Raw genomic sequence first — 22,558 nt, 5'->3', positions numbered from 1 at the left:
GGCACGACCCTGGAGTTCCTCTCGCCTTTCCTGTGGAGAGCGCCTCCTCTTGAGATGCGACGGGAACGCCGGGAATTCTTTCCCTACGAAAAAGGGAAAGGATCCCTCATCTCGAGCTAGGAGGCGGAAACGGGGCTCCCCTGGATGTGTGCGGGACCCCACGTGCTTCCTCTCGAGTGGAGACGGGTATGTCGGGGAACTTCTTGAGTTGCAGCAAGGGTGTGAAGGACCCTTTGGAAGTTCCAGTGGTTAGACGTGATTAGCCTCGAGAAGCCTCAGCGGAAATGGGCCTCATCTCGCCTGGAGGGCAAAACCTCCTGGATTTTCTCGAGTTGCGGCAGGTGCTCTCGACTTATGACGCGGACCTCAGGGACCGGCTCTGGTGGCCTCAGGAAAGGCCAGTCCCCATGCGAGTTCCTCGGGGGCCTCTCGGGATTCCTCTCCCGTCGATGCCGGGGCCTAAGACCTTCTGTGGAGTCGGGGCCGGAACGTGAGGATTCCTCTCCAGTGCTGACATGGATCTTGGGGTACTTCTGGAGTCTCCCCAGGGGAGTCAGTCCTCATCTCGAATGCGGGCATGCACTTGCGCTTTCCTCCAGAGCGGTAGCAGCAGTGTCACGCATTCCGCCGCGTGGATCAAAGGATCTATGGTTTTCCCTAGAGTCTTTCCCACGAGGCTTTCCCACGAGGCTTTCCCACAGGGCTGTCCCACGTGCACACGTGGTGGGAGTCGATCCTCGGCTTGAACGTCAAGGCAGTGCAGGGAAAACAGGTTCCTCTGGAATGGACTGACACATCTGGGGGACTCTTGGAATGGTGGCACGACCCTGGAGTTCCTCTCGCCTTTCCTGTGGAGAGCGCCTCCTCTTGAGATGCGACGGGAACGCCGGGAATTCTTTCCCTACGAAACAGGGAAAGGATCCCTCATCTCGAGCTAGGAGGCGGAAACGGGGCTCCCCTGGATGTGTGCGGGACCCCACGTGCTTCCTCTCGAGTGGAGACGGGTATGTCGGGGAACTTCTTGAGTTGCAGCAAGGGTGTGAAGGACCCTTTGGAAGTTCCAGTGGTTAGACGTGATTAGCCTCGAGAAGCCTCAGCGGAAATGGGCCTCATCTCGCCTGGAGGGCAAAACCTCCTGGATTTTCTCGAGTTGCGGCAGGTGCTCTCGACTTACGACGGGGACCTCAGGGACCCGCTCTGGTGGCCTCAGGAAAGGCCAGTCCCCATGCGAGTTCCTCGGGGGCCTCTCGGCATTCCTCTCCCGTCGATGCCGGGGCCTAAGACCTTGTGTGGAGTCGGGGCCGGAACCTGAGGATTCCTCTCCAGTGCTGACATGGATCTTGGGGTACTTCTGGAGTCTCCCCAGGGGAGTCAGTCCTCGTCTCGAATGCGGGCATGCACTTGCGCTTTCCTCCAGAGCGGTAGCAGCAGTGTCACGCAGTCCGCCGCGTGGATCAAAGGATCTATGGTTTTCCCTCGAGTCTTTCCCACGAGGCTTTCCCACGAGGCTTTCCCACAGGGCTGTCCCACGTGCACACGTGGTGGGAGTCGATCCTCGGCTTGAACGTCAAGGCAGTGCAGGGAAAACAGGTTCCTCTGGAATGGATTGACACATCTGGGGGTCTCTTGGAATGGTGGCACGACCCTGCAGTTCCTCTCGCCTTTCCTGTGGAGAGCGCCACCTCTTGAGATGCGACGGGAACGCCGGGAATTCTTTCCCTACGAAACAGGGAAAGGATCCCTCATCTCGAGCTAGGAGGCGGAAACGGGGCTGCCCTGGATGTGTGCGGGACCCCACGTGCTTCGTCTCGAGTGGAGACGGGTATGTCGCGGAACTGCTTCCGTTGCAGCAAGGGTGTGAAGGACCCTTTGGAAGTTCCAGTGGTTAGACGTGATTAGCCTCGAGAAGCCTCAGCGGAAATGGGCCTCATCTCGCCTGGAGGGCAATACCTCCTGGATTTTCTCGAGTTGCGGCAGGTGCTCTCGACTTACGACGGGGACCTCAGGGACCCGCTCTGGTGGCCTCAGGAAAGGCCAGTCCCCATGCGAGTTCCTCGGGGGCCTCTCGGCATTCCTCTCCCGTCGATGCCGGGGCCTAAGACCTTGTGTGGAGTCGGGGCCGGAACCTGAGGATTCCTCTCCAGAGCTGACATGGATCTTGGGGTACTTTTGGAGTCTCCCCAGGGGAGTCAGTCCTCGTCTCGAATGCGGGCATGCACTTGCGCTTTCCTCCAGAGCGGTAGAAGCAGTGTCACGCAGTCCGCCACGTGGATCAAAGGATCTATGGTTTTCCCTCGAGTCTTTCCCACGAGGCTTTCCCACGAGGCTTTCCCACAGGGCTGTCCCACGTGCACACGTGGTGGGAGTCGTTCCTCGGCTTGAACGTCAAGGCAGTGCAGGGAAAACAGGTTCCTCTGGAATGGACTGACACATCTGGGGGACTCTTGGAATGGTGGCACGACCCTGGAGTTCCTCTCGCCTTTCCTGTGGAGAGCGCCTCCTCTTGAGATGCGACGGGAACGCCGGGAATTCTTTCCCTACGAAACAGGGAAAGGATCCCTCATCTCGAGCTAGGAGGTGGAAACGGGGCTCCCCTGGATGTGTGCGGGACCCCACGTGCTTCCTCTCAAGTGGAGACGGGTATGTCGGGGAACTTCTTGAGTTGCAGCAAGGGTGTGAAGGACCCTTTGGAAGTTCCAGTGGTTAGACGTGATTAGCCTCGAGAAGCCTCAGCGGAAATGGGCCTCATCTCGCCTGGAGGGCAAAACCTCCTGGATTTTCTCGAGTTGCGTCAGGTGCTCTCGACTTATGACGCGGACCTCAGGGACCCGCTCTGGTGGCCTCAGGAAAGGCCAGTCCCCATGCGAGTTCCTCGGGGGCCTCTCGGGATTCCTCTCCCGTCGATGCCGGGGCCTAAGACCTTCTGTGGAGTCGGGGCCGGAACCTGAGGATTCCTCTCCAGTGCTGACATGGATCTTGGGGTACTTCTGGAGTCTCCCCAGGGGAGTCAGTGCTCGTCTCGAATGCGGGCATGCACTTGCGCTTTCCTCCAGAGCGGTAGCTGCAGTGTCACGCAGTCCGCCGCGTGGATCAAAGGATCTATGGTTTTCCCTCGAGTCTTTCCCACGAGGCTTTCCCACGAGGCTTTCCCACAGGGCTGTCCCAAGTGCACACGTGGTGGGAGTCGATCCTCGGCTTGAACGTCAAGGCAGTGCAGGGAAAACAGGTTCCTCTGGAATGGACTGACACATCTGGGGGTCTCTTGGAATGGTGCCACGACCCTTGAGTTCCACTCGCCTTTCCTGTGGAGAGCGCCACCTCTTGAGATGCGACGGGAACGCCGGGAATTCTTTCCCTATGAAACAGGGAAAGGATCCCTCATCTCGAGCTAAGAGGCGGAAACGGGGCTGCCCTGGATGTGTGCGGGACCCCACGTGCTTCCTCTCGAGTGGAGACGGGTATGTCGCGGAACTGCTTCAGTTGCAGCAAGGGTGTGAAGGACCCTTTGGAAGTTCCAGTGTTTAGACGTGATTAGCCTCGAGAAGCCTCAGCGGAAATGGGCCTCATCTCGCCTGGAGGGCAAAAACTCCTGGATTTTCTCGAGTTGCGGCAGGTGCTCTCGACTTATGACGGGGACCTCAGGGACCCGCTCTGGTGGCCTCAGGAAAGGCCAGTCCACATGCGAGTTCCTCCAGGCCCTCTCGGCATTCCTCTCCCGTCGATGCCGGGGCCTAAGACCTTGTGTGGAGTCGGGGCCGGAACCTGAGGATTCCTCTCCAGTGCTGACATGGATCTTAGGGTACTTCTGGAGTCTCCCCAGGAGAGTCAGTCCTCGTCTCGAATGCGGGCATGCACTTGCGCTTTCCTCCAGAGCGGTAGCAGCAGTGTCACGCAGTCCGCCGCGTGGATCAAAGGATCTATGGTTTTCCCTCGAGTCTTTCCCACGAGGCTTTCCCACGAGGCTTTCCCACAGGGCTGTCCCACGTGCACACGTGGTGGGAGTCGATCCTCGGCTTGAACGTCAAGGCAGTGCAGGGAAAACAGGTTCATCTGGAATGGACTGACACATCTGGGGGACTCTTGGAATGGTGGCACGACCCTGGAGTTCCTCTCGCTTTTCCTGTGGAGAGCGCCTCCTCTTGAGATGCGACGGGAACGCCGGGAATTCTTTCCCTACGAAACAGGGAAAGGATCCCTCATCTCGAGCTAGGAGGCGGAAACGGGGCTGCCCTGGATGTGTGCGGGACCCCACGTGCTTCCTCTCGAGTGGAGACGGGTATGTCGCGGAACTGCTTCAGTTGCAGCAAGGGTGTGAAGGACCCTTTGGAAGTTCCAGTGGTTAGACGTGATTAGCCTCGAGAAGCCTCAGCGGAAATGGGCCTCATCTCGCCTGGAGGGCAAAACCTCCTGGATTTTCTCGAGTTGCGGCAGGTGCTCTCGACTTACGACGGGGACCTCAGGGACCCGCTCTGGTGGCCTCAGGAAAGGCCAGTCCCCATGCGAGTTCCTCGGGGGCCTCTCGGCATTCCTCTCCCGTCGATGCCGGGGCCTAAGACCTTGTGTGGAGTCGGGGCCGGAACCTGAGGATTCCTCTCCAGTGCTGACATGGATCTTGGGGTACTTCTGGAGTCTCCCCAGGGGAGTCAGTCCTCGTCTCGAATGCGGGCATGCACTTGCGCTTTCCTCCAGAGCGGTAGCAGCAGTGTCACGCAGTCCGCCGCGTGGATCAAAGGATCTATGGTTTTCCCTCGAGTCTTTCCCACGAGGCTTTCCCACGAGGCTTTCCCACAGGGCTGTCCCACGTGCACACGTGGTGGGAGTCGATCCTCGGCTTGAACGTCAAGGCAGTGCAGGGAATACAGGTTCCTCTGGAATGGACTGACACATCTGGGGGACTCTTGGAATGGTGGCACGACCCTGGAGTTCCTCTCGCCTTTCCTGTGGAGAGCGCCTCCTCTTGAGATGCGGCGGGAACGCCGGGAATTCTTTCCCTACGAAACAGGGAAAGGATCCCTCATCTCGAGCTAGGAGGCGGAAACGGGGCTCCCCTGGATGTGTGCGGGACCCCACGTGCTTCCTCTCGAGTGGAGACGGGTATGTCGGGGAACTTCTTGAGTTGCAGCAAGGGTGTGAAGGACCCTTTGGAAGTTCCAGTGGTTAGACGTGATTAGCCTCGAGAAGCCTCAGCGGAAATGGGCCTCATCTCGCCTGGAGGGCAAAATCTCCTGGAATTTCTCGAGTTGCGGCAGGTGCTCTCGACTTACGACGGGGACCTCAGGGACCCGCTCTGGTGGCCTCAGGAAAGGCCAGTCCCCATGCGAGTTCCTCGGGGGCCTCTCGGGATTCCTCTCCCTTCGATGCCGGGGCCTAAGACCTTGTGTGGAGTCGGGGCCGGAACCTGAGGATTCCTCTCCAGTGCTGACATGGATCTTGGGGTACTTCTGGAGTCTCCCCAGGGGAGTCAGTCTTCGTCACGAATGCGGGCATGCACTTGCGCTTTCCTCCAGAGCGGTAGCAGCAGTGTCACGCAGTCCGCCGCGTGGTTCAAAGGATCTATGTCTTTCCCTCGAGTTTTTCCCACGAGGCTTTCCGACGAGGCTTTCCCACAGGGCTGTCCCACGTGCACACGTGTTGGGAGTCGATCCTCGGCTTGAACGTCGAGGCAGTGCAGGGAAAACAGGTTCCTCTGGAATGGACTGACACATCTGGGTTACTCTTGGAATGGTGGCACGACCCTGGAGTTCCTCTCGCCTTTCCTGTTGAGAGCGCCTCCTCTTGAGATGCGACGGGAACGCCGGGAATTCTTTCCCTACGGAACAGTGAAAGGATCCCTCATCTCGAGCTAGGAGGCGGAAACGGGGCTCCCCTGGATGTGTGCGGGACCCTCGTGCTTCCTCTCGAGTGGAAACGGGTATGTCGGGGAACTTCTTGAGTTGCAGCAGGGTGTGAAGGACCCTTTGGAAGTTCCAGTGGTTAGATGTGATTAGCCTCGAGAAGCCTCAGCGGAAATGGGCCTCATCTCGCCTGGAGGGCAAAACCTCCTGGATTTTCTCGAGTTGCGGCAGGTGCTCTCGACTTACGACGGGGCCCTCAGGGACCCGCTCTGGTGGCCTCAGGAAAGGCCAGTCCCCATGTAAGTTCCTCGGGGGCCTCTCGGGATTCCTCTCCCGTCGATGCCCAGGCCTAAGACCTTGTGTGGCTTAGAGGCCGGAACCTGAGGATTCCTCTCCAGTTCTGACATGGATCTTGGGGTACTTCTGGAGTCTCCCCAGGGGAGTCAGTCGTCGTCTCGAATGCGGGCATGCACTTGCGCTTTCCTCCATAGCGGTAGCAGCACTGTCACGCAGTCCGCCGCGTGGATCAAAGGATCTATGGTTTTCCCTCGAGTCTTTCCCACGAGGCTTTCCCACCAGGCTTTCCCACAGGGCTGTCCCACGTGCACACGTGTTGGGAGTCGATCCTCGGCTTGAACGTCGAGGCAGTGCAGGGAAAACAGTTTCCTCTGGAATGGACTGACACACCTGGGGGACTCTAGGAATGGTGGCACGACCCTGGAGTTCCTCTCGCCTTTCCTGTGGAGAGCGCCTCCTCTTGAGATGCGACGGGAACGCCGGGAATTCTTTCCCTACGAAACAGGGAAAGGATCCCTCATCTCGAGCTTGGAGGCGGAAACGGGGCTCCCCTGGATGTGTGCGGGACCCTCGTGCTTCCTCTCGAGTGGAGACGGGTATGTCGGGGAACTTCTTGAGTTGCAGCAAGGGTGTGAAGGACCCTTTGGAAGTTCCAGTGGTTTGATGTGATTAGCCTCGAGAAGCCTCAGCGGAAATGGGCCTCATCTCGCCTGGAGGGCAAAACGTCCTGGATTTTCTCGAGTTGCGGCAGGTGCTCTCGACTTACGACGGGGACCTCAGGGACCCGGTCTGGTGGCCTCAGGAAAGGCCAGTCCCCATGCGAGTTCCTCGGGGACCTCTCGGGATTCCTCTCCCATCGATGCCGGGGCCTAAGACCTTGTGTGGAGTCGGGGCCGGAACCTGAGGATTCCTCTCCAGTGCTGACATGGATCTTGGGGTACTTCTGGAGTCTCCCCAGGGGAGTCAGTGCTCGTCTCGAATGCGGGCATGCACTTGCGCTTTCCTCCAGAGCGGTAGCAGCACTGTCACGCAGTCCGCCGCGTGGATCAAAGGATCTATGTTTTTCCCTCGAGTCTTTCCCACGAGGCTTGCCACCAGGCTTTCCCACAGGGCTGTCCCACGTGCACACGTGTTGGGAGTCGATCCTCGGCTTGAACGTCGAGGCACTGCAGGGAAAACAGGCTCCTCTGGAATGGACTGACACATCTGGGGGACTCTTGAAATGGTGACACGACCCTGGAGTTCCTCTCGCCTTTCCTGTGGAGAGCGCCTCCTCTTGAGATGCGACGGGAACGCCGGGAATTCTTTCCCTACGAAACAGGGAAAGGATCCCTCATCTCGAGCTAGGAGGCGGAAACGGGGCTCCCCTGGATGTGTGCGGGACCCTCGTGCTTCCTCTCGAGTGGAGACGGGTATGTCGGGGAACTTCTTGAGTTGCAGCAAGGGTGTGACGGACTCTTTGGAAGTTCCAGTGGTTAGATGTGATTAGCCTCGAGAAGCCTCAGCGGAAATGGGCCTCATCTCGCCTGGAGGGCAAAACCTCCTGGATTTTCTCGAGTTGCGGCAGGTGCTCTCGACTTACGACGGGGACCTCAGGGACACGCTCTGGTGGACTCAGGAAAGGCCAGTCCTCATGCGAGTTCCTCGGGGGCCTCTCGGGATTCCTCTCCCGTCGATGCATGGGCCTAAGACCTTCTGTGGCGTCGGGGCCGGAACCTGAGGATTCCTCTCCAGTGCTGACATGGATCTTGGGGTAATTCTGGAGTCTCCCCAGGGGAGTCAGTGCTCGTCTGGAATGCGGGCATGCACTTGCGATTTCCTCCAGAGCGGTAGCAGCAGTGTCACGCAGTCCGCCGCGTGGATCAAAGGATCTATGGTTTTCCCTCGAGTCTTTCCCACGAGGCTTTCCCACGAGGCTTTCCCACAGGGCTGTCCCACGTGCACACATGGTGGGAGTCGATCCTCGGCTTGAACGTCAAGGCAGTGCAGGGAAAATAGGTTCCTCCGGAATGGACTGACACATCTGGGGGACTCTTGGAATGGTGGCACGACCCTGGAGTTCCTTTCGCCTTTCCTGTGGAGAGCGCCTCCTCTTGAGATGCGACGGGAACGCCGGGAATTCTTTCCCTACGAAACAGGGAAAGGATCCCTCATCTCGAGCTAGGAGGCTGAAACGGTGCTCCCCTGGATGTGTGCGGGACCCTCGTGCTTCCTCTGGAGTGGAGACGGGTATGTCGGGGAACTTCTTGAGTTGCAGCAATGGTGTGAAGGACTCTTTGGAAGTTCCAGTGGTTAGATGTGATTAGCCTCGAGAAGCCTCAGCGGAAATGGGCCTCATCTCGCCTGGAGGGCAAAACCTCCTGGATTTTCTCGAGTTGCGGCAGGTGCTCTCGACTTACGACGGGGACCTCAGGGACCCGCTCTGGTGGCCTCAGGAAAGGCCAGTCCCCATGCGAGTTCCTCGGGGGCCTCTCGGGATTCTTCTCCCGTCGATGCCGGGGCCTAAGACCTTGTGTGGAGTCGGGGCCGGAACCTGAGGATTCCTCTCCAGTGCTGACATGGATCTTGGGGAACTTCTGGAGTCTCCCCAGGGGAGTCAGTCCTCGTCTCGAATGCGGGCATGCAATTTCGCTTTCCTCCAGAGAGGTAGCAGCAGTGTCACGCAGTCCGCCGCGTGTATCAAAGGATCTATGTTTTTCCCTCGAGTCTTTCCCACGAGGCTTTCCCACGAGGCTTTCACACAGGGCGGTCCCACGTGCACACGTGGTGGGAGTCGATCCTCGGCTTGAACGTCGAGGCAGTGCAGGGAAAACAGGTTCCTCTGGAAAGGACTGACACATCTGGGGGACTCTTGGAATGGTGGCACGACCCTGGAGTTCCTCTCGCCTTTCCTGTGTAGAGCGCCTCCTCTTGAGATGCGACGGAAACGCCGGGAATTCTTTCCCTACGAAACAGGGAAAAGATACCTCATCTCGAGCTAGGAGGCGGAAACGGGGCTCCACTGGATGTGTGCGGGACCCTCGTGCTTCCTCTCGAGTGGAGACGGGTATGTCGGGGAACTTCTTGAGTTGCAGCAAGGGTGTGAAGGACCCTTTGGAAGTTCCAGTGGTTAGATGTGATTAGCCTCGAGAAGCCTCAGCGGAAAAGGGCCTCATCTCGCCTGGAGGGCCAAACCTCCTGGATTTTCTCGAGTTGCGGCAGGTGCTCTCGACTTACGACGGGGACCTCAGGGACCCGCTCTGGTGGCCTCAGGAAAGGCCAGTCCCCATGCGAGTTCCTCGGGGGCCTCTCGGGATTCCTCTCCCGTCGATGCCGGGGCCTAAGACCTTGTGTGGAGTCGGGGCCGGAACCTGACGATTCCTCTCCAGTGCTGACATGGATCTTGGGGTACTTCTGGAGTCTCCCCAGGGGAGTCAGTGCTCGTCTCGAATGCGGGCATGCACTTGCGCTTTCCTCCAGAGCGGTAGCAACAGTGTCACGCAGTCCGCCGCGTGGATCAAAGGATCTATGGTTTTCCCTCGAGTCTCTCCCACGAGGCTTTCCGACGAGGCTTTCCCACAGGGCTGTCCCACGTGCACACGTGTTGGGAGTCGATCCTCGGCTTGAACGTCGAGGCAGTGCAGGGAAAACAGGTTCCTCTGGAATGGACTGACACATCTGGGGTCTCTTGGAATGGTGGCACGACCCTGGAGTTCCTCTCGCCTTTCTTGTGGAGAGCGCCTCCTCTTGAGATGCGACGGGAACGCCGGGAATTCCTTCGCTAAAAAACAGGGAAAGGATCCCTCATCTCGAGCTAGGAGGCGGAAACGGGGCTCCCCTGGATGTGTGCGGGACCCTCGTGCTTCCTCTCGAGTGGAGACGGGTATGTCGGGGAACTTCTTGAGTTGCAGCAAGGGTGTGACGGACTCTTTGGAAGTTCCAGTGGTTAGATGTGATTAGCCTCGAGAAGCCTCTGCGGAAATGGGCCTCATCTCGCCTGGAGGGCAAAACCTCCTGGATTTTCTCCAGTTGCGGCATTTGCTCTCGGCTTACGACGGGGACCTCAGGGACCCGCTCTGGTGGCCTCAGGAAAGGCCAGTCCCCATGCGAGTTCCTCGGGGGCCTCTCGGGATTCCTCTCCCGTCGATGCCGAGGCCTAAGACCTTGTGTGGCTTAGAGGCCGGAACCTGAGGATTCCTCTCCAGTTCTGACATGGATCTTGGGGTACTTCTGGAGTCTCCCCAGGGGAGTCAGTCGTCGTCTCGAATGCGGGCATGCACTTGCGCTTTCCTCCAGAGCGGTAGCAGCACTGTCACGCAGTCCGCCGCGTGGATCAAAGGATCTATGGTTTTCCCTCGAGTCTTTCCCACGAGGCTTTCCCACCAGGCTTTCCCACAGGGCTGTCCCACGTGCACACGTGGTGGGAGTCGATCCTCGGCTTGAACGTCAAGGCAGTGCAGGGAAAACAGGTTCCTCTGGAATGGATTGACACATCTGGGGGTCTCTTGGAATGGTGGCACGACCCTGGAGTTCCTCTCGCCTTTCCTGTGGAGAGCGCCACCTCTTGAGATGCGACGGGAACGCCGGGAATTCTTTCCCTACGAAACAGGGAAAGGATCCCTCATCTCGAGCTAGGAGGCGGAAACGGGGCTGCCCTGGATGTGTGCGGGACCCCACGTGCTTCGTCTCGAGTGGAGACGGGTATGTCGCGGAACTGCTTCAGTTGCAGCAAGGGTGTGAAGGACCCTTTGGAAGTTCCAGTGGTTAGACGTGATTAGCCTCGAGAAGCCTCAGCGGAAATGGGCCTCATCTCGCCTGGAGGGCAAAACCTCCTGGATTTTCTCGAGTTGCGGCAGGTGCTCTCGACTTACGACGGGGACCTCAGGGACCCGCTCTGGTGGCCTCAGGAAAGGCCAGTCCCCATGCGAGTTCCTCGGGGGCCTCTCGGCATTCCTCTCCCGTCGATGCCGGGGCCTAAGACCTTGTGTGGAGTCGGGGCCGGAACCTGAGGATTCCTCTCCAGAGCTGACATGGATCTTGGGGTACTTCTGGAGTCTCCCCAGGGGAGTCAGTCCTCGTCTCGAATGCGGGCATGCACTTGCGCTTTCCTCCAGAGCGGTAGAAGCAGTGTCACGCAGTCCGCCGCGTGGATCAAAGGATCTATGGTTTTCCCTCGAGTCTTTCCCACGAGGCTTTCCCACGAGGCTTTCCCACAGGGCTGTCCCACGTGCACACGTGGTGGGAGTCGATCCTCGGGTTGAACGTCAAGGCAGTGCAGGGAAAACAGGTTCCTCTGGAATGGACTGACACATCTGGGGGACTCTTGGAATGGTGGCACGACCCTGGAGTTCCACTCGCCTTTCCTGTGGAGAGCGCCACCTCTTGAGATGCGACGGGAACGCCGGGAATTCTTTCCCTACGAAACAGGGAAAGGATCCCTCATCTCGAGCTAGGAGGCGGAAACGGGGCTCTCCTGGATGTGTGCGGGACCCCACGTGCTTCCTCTCGAGTGGAGACGGGTATGTCGCGTAACTGCTTCCGTTGCAGCAAGGGTGTGAAGGACCCTTTGGAAGTTCCAGTGGTTAGATGTGATTAGCCTCGAGAAGCCTCAGTGGAAATGGGCCTCATCTCGCCTGGAGGGCAAAACCTCCTGGATTTTCTCGAGTTGCGGCAGGTGCTCTCGACTTACGACGCTTGACCTCAGGGACCCGCTCTGGTGGCCTCAGGAAAGGCCAGTCCCCATGCGAGTTCCTCGGGGGCCTCTCGGCATTCCTCTCCCGTCGATGCCGGGGCCTAAGACCTTGTGTGGAGTCGGGGCCGGAACCTGAGGATTCCTCTCCAGTGCTGACATGGATCTTGGGGTACTTCTGGAGTCTCCCCAGGGGAGTCAGTCCTCGTCTCGAATGCGGGCATGCACTTGCGCTTTCCTCCAGAGCGGTAGCAGCAGTGTCACGCAGTCCGCCGCGTGGATCAAAGGATCTATGGTTTTCCCTCGAGTCTTTCCCACGAGGCTTTCCCACGAGGCTTTCCCACAGGGCTGTCCCACGTGCACACGTGGTGGGAGTCGATCCTCGGCTTGAACGTCAAGGCAGTGCAGGGAATACAGGTTCCTCTGGAATGGACTGACACATCTGGGGGACTCTTGGAATGGTGGCACGACCCTGGAGTTCCTCTCGCCTTTCCTGTGGAGAGCGCCTCCTCTTGAGATGCGACGGGAACGCCGGGAATTCTTTCCCTACGAAACAGGGAAAGGATCCCTCATCTCGAGCTAGGAGGCGGAAACGGGGCTCCCCTGGATGTGTGCGGGACCCCACGTGCTTCCTCTCGAGTGGAGACGGGTATGTCGGGGAACTTCTTGAGTTGCAGCAAGGGTGTGAAGGACCCTTTGGAAGTTCCAGTGGTTAGACGTGATTAGCCTCGAGAAGCCTCAGCGGAAATGGGCCTCATCTCGCCTGGAGGGCAAAACCTCCTGGATTTTCTCGAGTTGCGGCAGGTGCTCTCGACTTACGACGGGGACGTCAGGGACCCGCTCTGGTGGCCTCAGGAAAGGCCAGTCCCCATGCGAGTTCCTCGGGGGCCTCTCGGCATTCCTCTCCCGTCGATGCCGGGGCCTAAGACCTTGTGTGGAGTCGGGGCCGGAACCTGAGGATTCCTCTCCAGTGCTGACATGGATCTTGGGGTACTTCTGGAGTCTCCCCAGGGGAGTCAGTCCTCGTCTCGAATGCGGGCATGCACTTGCGCTTTCCTCCAGAGCGGTAGCTGCAGTGTCACGCAGTCCGCCGCGTGGATCAAAGGATCTATGGTTTTCCCTCGAGTCTTTCCCACGAGGCTTTCCCACGAGGCTTTCCCACAGGTCTGTCCCACGTGCACACGTGGTGGGATTCGATCCTCGGCTTGAACGTCAAGGCAGTGCAGGGAAAACAGGTTCCTCTGGAATGGACTGACACATCAGGGGGACTCTTGGAATGGTGGCACGACCCTGGAGTTCCTCTCGCCTTTCCTGTGGAGAGCGCCTCCTCTTGAGATGCGACGGGAACGCCGGGAATTCTTTCCCTACGAAACAGGGAAAGGATCCCTCATCTCGAGCTAGGAGGCTGAAACGGTGCTCCCCTGGATGTGTGCGGGACCCTCGTGCTTCCTCTGGAGTGGAGACGGGTATGTCGGGGAACTTCTTGAGTTGCAGCAATGGTGTGAAGGACTCTTTGGAAGTTCCAGTGGTTAGATGTGATTAGCCTCGAGAAGCCTCAGCGGAAATGGGCCTCATCTCGCCTGGAGGGCAAAACCTCCTGGATTTTCTCGAGTTGCGGCAGGTGCTCTCGACTTACGACGGGGACCTCAGGGACCCGCTCTGGTGGCCTCAGGAAAGGCCAGTCCCCATGCGAGTTCCTCGGGGGCCTCTCGGGATTCTTCTCCCGTCGATGCCGGGGCCTAAGACCTTGTGTGGAGTCGGGGCCGGAACCTGAGGATTCCTCTCCAGTGCTGACATGGATCTTGGGGAACTTCTGGAGTCTCCCCAGGGGAGTCAGTCCTCGTCTCGAATGCGGGCATGCAATTTCGCTTTCCTCCAGAGAGGCAGCAGCAGTGTCACGCAGTCCGCCGCGTGTATCAAAGGATCTATGTTTTTCCCTCGAGTCTTTCCCACGAGGCTTTCCCACGAGGCTTTCACACAGGGCGGTCCCACGTGCACACGTGGTGGGAGTCGATCCTCGGCTTGAACGTCGAGGCAGTGCAGGGAAAACAGGTTCCTCTGGAAAGGACTGACACATCTGGGGGACTCTTGGAATGGTGGCACGACCCTGGAGTTCCTCTCGCCTTTCCTGTGTAGAGCGCCTCCTCTTGAGATGCGACGGAAACGCCGGGAATTCTTTCCCTACGAAACAGGGAAAAGATACCTCATCTCGAGCTAGGAGGCGGAAACGGGGCTCCACTGGATGTGTGCGGGACCCTCGTGCTTCCTCTCGAGTGGAGACGGGTATGTCGGGGAACTTCTTGAGTTGCAGCAAGGGTGTGAAGGACCCTTTGGAAGTTCCAGTGGTTAGATGTGATTAGCCTCGAGAAGCCTCAGCGGAAATGGGCCTCATCTCGCCTGGAGGGCCAAACCTCCTGGATTTTCTCGAGTTGCGGCAGGTGCTCTCGACTTACGACGGGGACCTCAGGGACCCGCTCTGGTGGCCTCAGGAAAGGCCAGTCCCCATGCGAGTTCCTCGGGGGCCTCTCGGCATTCCTCTCCCGTCGATGCCGGGGCCTAAGACCTTGTGTGGAGTCGGGGCCGGAACCTGACGATTCCTCTCCAGTGCTGACATGGATCTTGGGGTACTTCTGGAGTCTCCCCAGGGGAGTCAGTGCTCGTCTCGAATGCGGGCATGCACTTGCGCTTTCCTCCAGAGCGGTAGCAACAGTGTCACGCAGTCCGCCGCGTGGATCAAAGGATCTATGGTTTTCCCTCGAGTCTCTCCCACGAGGCTTTCCGACGAGGCTTTCCCACAGGGCTGTCCCACGTGCACACGTGTTGGGAGTCGATCCTCGGCTTGAACGTCGAGGCAGTGCAGGGAAAACAGGTTCCTCTGGAATGGACTGACACATCTGGGGTCTCTTGGAATGGTGGCACGACCCTGGAGTTCCTCTCGCCTTTCTTGTGGAGAGCGCCTCCTCTTGAGATGCGACGGGAACGCCGGGAATTCCTTCGCTAAAAAACAGGGAAAGGATCCCTCATCTCGAGCTAGGAGGCGGAAACGGGGCTCCCCTGGATGTGTGCGGGACCCTCGTGCTTCCTCTCGAGTGGAGACGGGTATGTCGGGGAACTTCTTGAGTTGCAGCAAGGGTGTGACGGACTCTTTGGAAGTTCCAGTGGTTAGATGTGATTAGCCTCGAGAAGCCTCTGCGGAAATGGGCCTCATCTCGCCTGGAGGGCAAAACCTCCTGGATTTTCTCCAGTTGCGGCATTTGCTCTCGACTTACGACGGGGACCTCAGGGACCCGCTCTGGTGGCCTCAGGAAAGGCCAGTCCCCATGCGAGTTCCTCGGGGGCCTCTCGGGATTCCTCTCCCGTCGATGCCGAGGCCTAAGACCTTGTGTGGCTTAGAGGCCGGAACCTGAGGATTCCTCTCCAGTTCTGACATGGATCTTGGGGTACTTCTGGAGTCTCCCCAGGGGAGTCAGTCGTCGTCTCGAATGCGGGCATGCACTTGCGCTTTCCTCCAGAGCGGTAGCAGCACTGTCACGCAGTCCGCCGCGTGGATCAAAGGATCTATGGTTTTCCCTCGAGTCTTTCCCACGAGGCTTTCCCACCAGGCTTTCCCACAGGGCTGTCCCACGTGCACACGTGGTGGGAGTCGATCCTCGGCTTGAACGTCGAGGCAGTGCAGGGAAAACAGGTTCCTCTGGAATGGACTGACACATCTGGGGTCTCTTGGAATGGTGGCACGGCCCTGGAGTTCCTCTCGCCTTTCCTGTGGAGATCGCCTCCTCTTGAGATGTGACGGGAACGCCGGTAATTCTTTCCCTACGAAACAGGGAAAGGATCCCTCATCTCGAGCTAGGAGGCGGAAACGGGGCTCCCCTGGATGTGTGCGGTACCCCACGTGCTTCCTCTCGAGTGGAGACGGGTATGTCGGGGAACTTCTTGAGTTGCAGCAAGGGTGTGAAGGACCCTTTGGAAGTTCCAGTGGTTAGATGTGATTAGCCTCGAGAAGCCTCAGCGGAAATGGGCCTCATCTCGCCTGGAGGGCAAAACCTCCTGGATTTTCTCGAGTTGCGGCAGGTGCTCTCGACTTACGACGGGGACCTCAGGGACCCGCTCTGGTGGCCTCAGGAAAGGCCAGTCCCCATGCGAGTTCCTCGGGGCCCTCTCGGGGTTCCTCTGCCGTCGATGCCGGGGCCTAAGACCTTGTGTGGCTTAGAGGCCGGAACCTGAGGATTCCTCTCCAGTGCTGACATGGATCTTGGGGTACTTCTGGAGTCTCCCCAGGGGAGTCAGTCGTCGTCTCGAATGCGGGCATGCACTTGAGCTTTCCTCCAGAGCGGTAGCAGCACTGTCACGCAGTCCGCCGTGTGGATCAAAGGATCTATGGTTTTCCCTCGAGTCTTTCCCACGAGGCTTTCCGACGAGGCTTTCCCACAGAGCGGTCCCACGTGCACGCGTTTTGGGAGTCGATCCTCGGCTTGAACGCCAAGGCAGTGCAGGGAAAACAGGTTCCTCTGGAATGGACTGACACATCTGGGGGACTCTTGGAATGGTGGCACGACCCTGGAGTTCCTCTCGCCTTTCTTGTGGAGAGCGCCTCCTCTTGAGATGCGACGGGAACGCCGTGAATTCCTTCGCTAAAAAACAGGGAAAGGATCCCTCATCTCGAGCTAGGAGGCGGAAACGGGGCTCCCCTGGATGTGTGCGGGACCCTCGTGCTTCCTCTCGAGTGGAGACGGGTATGTCGGGGAACTTCTTGAGTTGCAGCAAGGGTGTGAAGGACCCTTTGGAAGTTCCAGTGGTTAGATGTGATTAGCCTCGAGAAGCTTCAGCGGAAATGGGCCTCATCTCGCCTGGAGGGCAAAACCTCCTGGATTTTCTCGAGTTGCGGCAGGTGCTCTCGACTTACGACGGGGACCTCAGGGACCCGCTCTGGTGGCCTCAGGAAAGGCCAGTCCCCATGCGAGTTCCTCGGGGGCCTCTCGGGATTCTTCTCCCGTCGATGCCGGGGCCTAAGACCTTGTGTGGAGTCGGGGCCGGAACCTGAGGATTCCTCTCCAGTGCTGACATGGATCTTGGGGAACTTCTGGGGTCTCCCCAGGGGAGTCAGTCCTCGTCTCGAATGCGGGCATGCAATTTCGCTTTCCTCCAGAGAGGTAGCAGCAGTGTCACGCAGTCCGCCGCGTGTATCAAAGGATCTATGTTTTTCCCTCGAGTCTTTCCCACGAGGCTTTCCCACGAGGCTTTCACACAGGGCGGTCCCACGTGCACACGTGGTGGGAGTCGATCCTCGGCTTTAACGTCGAGGCAGTGCAGGGAAAACAGGTTCCTCTGGAAAGGACTGACACATCTGGGGGACTCTTGGAATGGTGGCACGACCCTGGAGTTCCTCTCGCCTTTCCTGTGTAGAGCGCCTCCTCTTGAGATGCGACGGAAACGCCGGGAATTCTTTCCCTACGAAACAGGGAAAAGATACCTCATCTCGAGCTAGGAGGCGGAAACGGGGCTCCACTGGATGTGTGCGGGACCCTCGTGCTTCCTCTCGAGTGGAGACGGGTATGTCGGGGAACTTCTTGAGTTGCAGCAAGGGTGTGAAGGACCCTTTGGAAGTTCCAGTGGTTAGATGTGATTAGCCTCGAGAAGCCTCAGCGGAAATGGGCCTCATCTCGCCTGGAGGGCCAAACCTCCTGGATTTTCTCGAGTTGCGGCAGGTGCTCTCGACTTACGACGGGGACCTCAGGGACCCGCTCTGGTGGCCTCAGGAAAGGCCAGTCCCCATGCGAGTTCCTCGGGGGCCTCTCGGGATTCCTCTCCCGTCGATGCCGGGGCCTAAGACCTTGTGTGGAGTCGGGGCCGGAACCTGACGATTCCTCTCCAGTGCTGACATGGATCTTGGGGTACTTCTGGAGTCTCCCCAGGGGAGTCAGTGCTCGTCTCGAATGCGGGCATGCACTTGCGCTTTCCTCCAGAGCGGTAGCAACAGTGTCACGCAGTCCGCCGCGTGGATCAAAGGATCTATGGTTTTCCCTCGAGTCTCTCCCACGAGGCTTTCCGACGAGGCTTTCCCACAGGGCTGTCCCACGTGCACACGTGTTGGGAGTCGATCCTCGGCTTGAACGTCGAGGCAGTGCAGGGAAAACAGGTTCCTCTGGAATGGACTGACACATCTGGGGTCTCTTGGAATGGTGGCACGACCCTGGAGTTCCTCTCGCCTTTCTTGTGGAGAGCGCCTCCTCTTGAGATGCGACGGGAACGCCGGGAATTCCTTCGCTAAAAAACAGGGAAAGGATCCCTCATCTCGAGCTAGGAGGCGGAAACGGGGCTCCCCTGGATGTGTGCGGGACCCTCGTGCTTCCTCTCGAGTGGAGACGGGTATGTCGGGGAACTTCTTGAGTTGCAGCAAGGGTGTGACGGACTCTTTGGAAGTTCCAGTGGTTAGATGTGATTAGCCTCGAGAAGCCTCTGCGGAAATGGGCCTCATCTCGCCTGGAGGGCAAAACCTCCTGGATTTTCTCCAGTTGCGGCATTTGCTCTCGACTTACGACGGGGACCTCAGGGACCCGCTCTGGTGGCCTCAGGAAAGGCCAGTCCCCATGCGAGTTCCTCGGGGGCCTCTCGGGATTCCTCTCCCGTCGATGCCGAGGCCTAAGACCTTGTGTGGCTTAGAGGCCGGAACCTGATGATTCCTCTCCAGTTCTGACATGGATCTTGGGGTACTTCTGGAGTCTCCCCAGGGGAGTCAGTCGTCGTCTCGAATGCGGGCATGCACTTGCGCTTTCCTCCAGAGCGGTAGCAGCACTGTCACGCAGTCCGCCGCGTGGATCAAAGGATCTATGGTTTTCCCTCGAGTCTTTCCCACGAGGCTTTCCCACCAGGCTTTCCCACAGGGCTGTCCCACGTGCACACGTGTTGGGAGTCGATCCTCGGCTTGAACGTCGAGGCAGTGCAGGGAAAACAGGTTCCTCTGGAATGGACTGACACATCTGGGGTCTCTTGGAATGGTGGCACGGCCCTGGAGTTCCTCTCGCCTTTCCTGTGGAGATCGCCTCCTCTTGAGATGTGACGGGAACGCCGGTAATTCTTTCCCTACGAAACAGGGAAAGGATCCCTCATCTCGAGCTAGGAGGCGGAAACGGGGCTCCCCTGGATGTGTGCGGTACCCCACGTGCTTCCTCTCGAGTGGAGACGGGTATGTCGGGGAACTTCTTGAGTTGCAGCAAGGGTGTGAAGGACCCTTTGGAAGTTCCAGTGGTTAGATGTGATTAGCCTCGAGAAGCCTCAGCGGAAATGGGCCTCATCTCGCCTGGAGGGCAAAACCTCCTGGATTTTCTCGAGTTGCGGCAGGTGCTCTCGACTTACGACGGGGACCTCAGGGACCCGCTCTGGTGGCCTCAGGAAAGGCCAGTCCCCATGCGAGTTCCTCGGGGCCCTCTCGGGGTTCCTCTGCCGTCGATGCCGGGGCCTAAGACCTTGTGTGGCTTAGAGGCCGGAACCTGAGGATTCCTCTCCAGTGCTGACATGGATCTTGGGGTACTTCTGGAGTCTCCCCAGGGGAGTCAGTCGTCGTCTCGAATGCGGGCATGCACTTGAGCTTTCCTCCAGAGCGGTAGCAGCACTGTCACGCAGTCCGCCGCGTGGATCAAAGGATCTATGGTTTTCCCTCGAGTCTTTCCCACGAGGCTTTCCGACGAGGCTTTCCCACAGAGCGGTCCCACGTGCACGCGTTTTGGGAGTCGATCCTCGGCTTGAACGCCAAGGCAGTGCAGGGAAAACAGGTTCCTCTGGAATGGACTGACACATCTGGGGGACTCTTGGAATGGTGGCACGACCCTGGAGTTCCTCTCGCCTTTCTTGTGGAGAGCGCCTCCTCTTGAGATGCGACGGGAACGCCGTGAATTCCTTCGCTAAAAAACAGGGAAAGGATCCCTCATCTCGAGCTAGGAGGCGGAAACGGGGCTCCCCTGGATGTGTGCGGGACCCTCGTGCTTCCTCTCGAGTGGAGACGGGTATGTCGGGGAACTTCTTGAGTTGCAGCAAGGGTGTGAAGGACCCTTTGGAAGTTCCAGTGGTTAGATGTGATTAGCCTCGAGAAGCTTCAGCGGAAATGGGCCTCATCTCGCCTGGAGGGCAAAACCTCCTGGATTTTCTCGAGTTGCGGCAGGTGCTCTCGACTTACGACGGGGACCTCAGGGACCCGCTCTGGTGGCCTCAGGAAAGGCCAGTCCCCATGCGAGTTCCTCGGGGGCCTCTCGGGATTCTTCTCCCGTCGATGCCGGGGCCTAAGACCTTGTGTGGAGTCGGGGCCGGAACCTGAGGATTCCTCTCCAGTGCTGACATGGATCTTGGGGAACTTCTGGGGTCTCCCCAGGGGAGTCAGTCCTCGTCTCGAATGCGGGCATGCAATTTCGCTTTCCTCCAGAGAGGTAGCAGCAGTGTCACGCAGTCCGCCGCGTGTATCAAAGGATCTATGTTTTTCCCTCGAGTCTTTCCCACGAGGCTTTCCCACGAGGCTTTCACACAGGGCGGTCCCACGTGCACACGTGGTGGGAGTCGATCCTCGGCTTTAACGTCGAGGCAGTGCAGGGAAAACAGGTTCCTCTGGAAAGGACTGACACATCTGGGGGACTCTTGGAATGGTGGCACGACCCTGGAGTTCCTCTCGCCTTTCCTGTGTAGAGCGCCTCCTCTTGAGATGCGACGGAAACGCCGGGAATTCTTTCCCTACGAAACAGGGAAAAGATACCTCATCTCGAGCTAGGAGGCGGAAACGGGGCTCCACTGGATGTGTGCGGGACCCTCGTGCTTCCTCTCGAGTGGAGACGGGTATGTCGGGGAACTTCTTGAGTTGCAGCAAGGGTGTGAAGGACCCTTTGGAAGTTCCAGTGGTTAGATGTGATTAGCCTCGAGAAGCCTCAGCGGAAATGGGCCTCATCTCGCCTGGAGGGCCAAACCTCCTGGATTTTCTCGAGTTGCGGCAGGTGCTCTCGACTTACGACGGGGACCTCAGGGACCCGCTCTGGTGGCCTCAGGAAAGGCCAGTCCCCATGCGAGTTCCTCGGGGGCCTCTCGGGATTCCTCTCCCGTCGATGCCGGGGCCTAAGTCCTTGTGTGGAGTCGGGGCCGGAACCTGACGATTCCTCTCCAGTGCTGACATGGATCTTGGGGTACTTCTGGAGTCTCCCCAGGGGAGTCAGTTCTCGTCTCGAATGCGGGCATGCACTTGCGCTTTCCTCCAGAGCGGTAGCAACAGTGTCACGCAGTCCGCCGGGTGGATCAAAGGATCTATGGTTTTCCCTCGAGTCTCTCCCACGAGGCTTTCCGACGAGGTTTTCCCACAGGGCTGTCCCACGTGCACACATGGTGGGAGTCGATCCTCGGCTTGAACGTCAAGGCAGTGCAGGGAAAATAGGTTCCTCCGGAATGGACTGACACATCTGGGGGACTCTTGGAATGGTGGCACGACCCTGGAGTTCCTTTCGCCTTTCCTGTGGAGAGCGCCTCCTCTTGAGATGCGACGGGAACGCCGGGAATTCTTTCCCTACGAAACAGGGAAAGGATTCCTCATCTCGAGCTAGGAGGCTGAAACGGTGCTCCCCTGGATGTGTGCGGGACCCTCGTGCTTCCTCTCGAGTGGAGACGGGTATGTCGGGGAACTTCTTGAGTTGCAGCAATGGTGTGAAGGACCCTTTGGAAGTTCCAGTGGTTAGATGTGATTAGCCTCGAGAAGCCTCAGCGGAAATGGGCCTCATCTCGCCTGGAGGGCCAAACCTCCTGGATTTTCTCGAGTTGCGGCAAGTGCTCTCGACTTACGACGGGGACCTCAGGGACCCGCTCTGGTGGCCTCAGGAAAGGCCAGTCCCCATGCGAGTTCCTCGGGGGCCTCTCGGGGTTCCTCTGCCGTCGATGCCGGGGCCTTAGACCTTGTGTGGAGTCGGGGCCGGAACCTGAGGATTCCTCTCCAGTGTTGACATGGATCTTGGGGTACTTCTGGAGTCTCCCCAGCGGAGTCAGTGCTCGTCTAGAATGCGGGCATGCACTTGCGCTTTCCTCCAGAGCGGTAGCAGCAGTGTCACGCAGTCCGCCGCGTGGGTCAAAGGATCTATGTCTTTCCCTCGAGTTTTTCCCACGAGGCTTTCCGACGAGGCTTTCCCACAGGGCTGTCCCACGTGCACACGTGTTGGGAGTCGATCCTCGGCTTGAACGTCGAGGCAGTGCAGGGAAAACAGGTTCCTCTGGAATGGACAGACACATCTGGTTTACTCTTGGAATGGTGGCACGACCCTGGAGTTCCTCTCGCCTTTCCTGTGGAGAGCGCCTCCTCTTGAGATGCGACGGGAACGCCGGGAATTCTTTCCCTACGGAACAGTGAAAGGATCCCTCATCTCGAGCTAGGAGGCGGAAACGGGGCTCCCCTGGATGTGTGCGGGACCCTCGTGCTTCCTCTCTAGTGGAGACGGGTATGTCGGGGAACTTCTTGAGTTGCAGCAAGGGTGTGAAGGACCCTTTGGAAGTTCCAGTGGTTAGATGTGATTAGCCTCGAGAAGCCTCAGCGGAAATGGGCCTCATCTCGCCTGGAGGGCAAAACCTCCTGGATTTTCTCGAGTTGCGGCAGGTGCTCTCGACTTACGACGGGGCCCTCAGGGACCCCCTCTGGTGGCCTCAGGAAAGGCCAGTCCCCATGCGAGTTCCTCGGGGGCCTCTCGGGATTCCTCTCCCGTCGATGCCGAGGCCTAAGACCTTGTGTGGCTTAGAGGCCGGAACCTGA

Source organism: Ovis canadensis, chromosome 11, assembly GCF_042477335.2.
Source record: "Ovis canadensis isolate MfBH-ARS-UI-01 breed Bighorn chromosome 11, ARS-UI_OviCan_v2, whole genome shotgun sequence".
Taxonomy (NCBI): Eukaryota; Metazoa; Chordata; class Mammalia; order Artiodactyla; family Bovidae; genus Ovis; species Ovis canadensis.
This window is presented reverse-complemented; position numbering follows the sequence as displayed.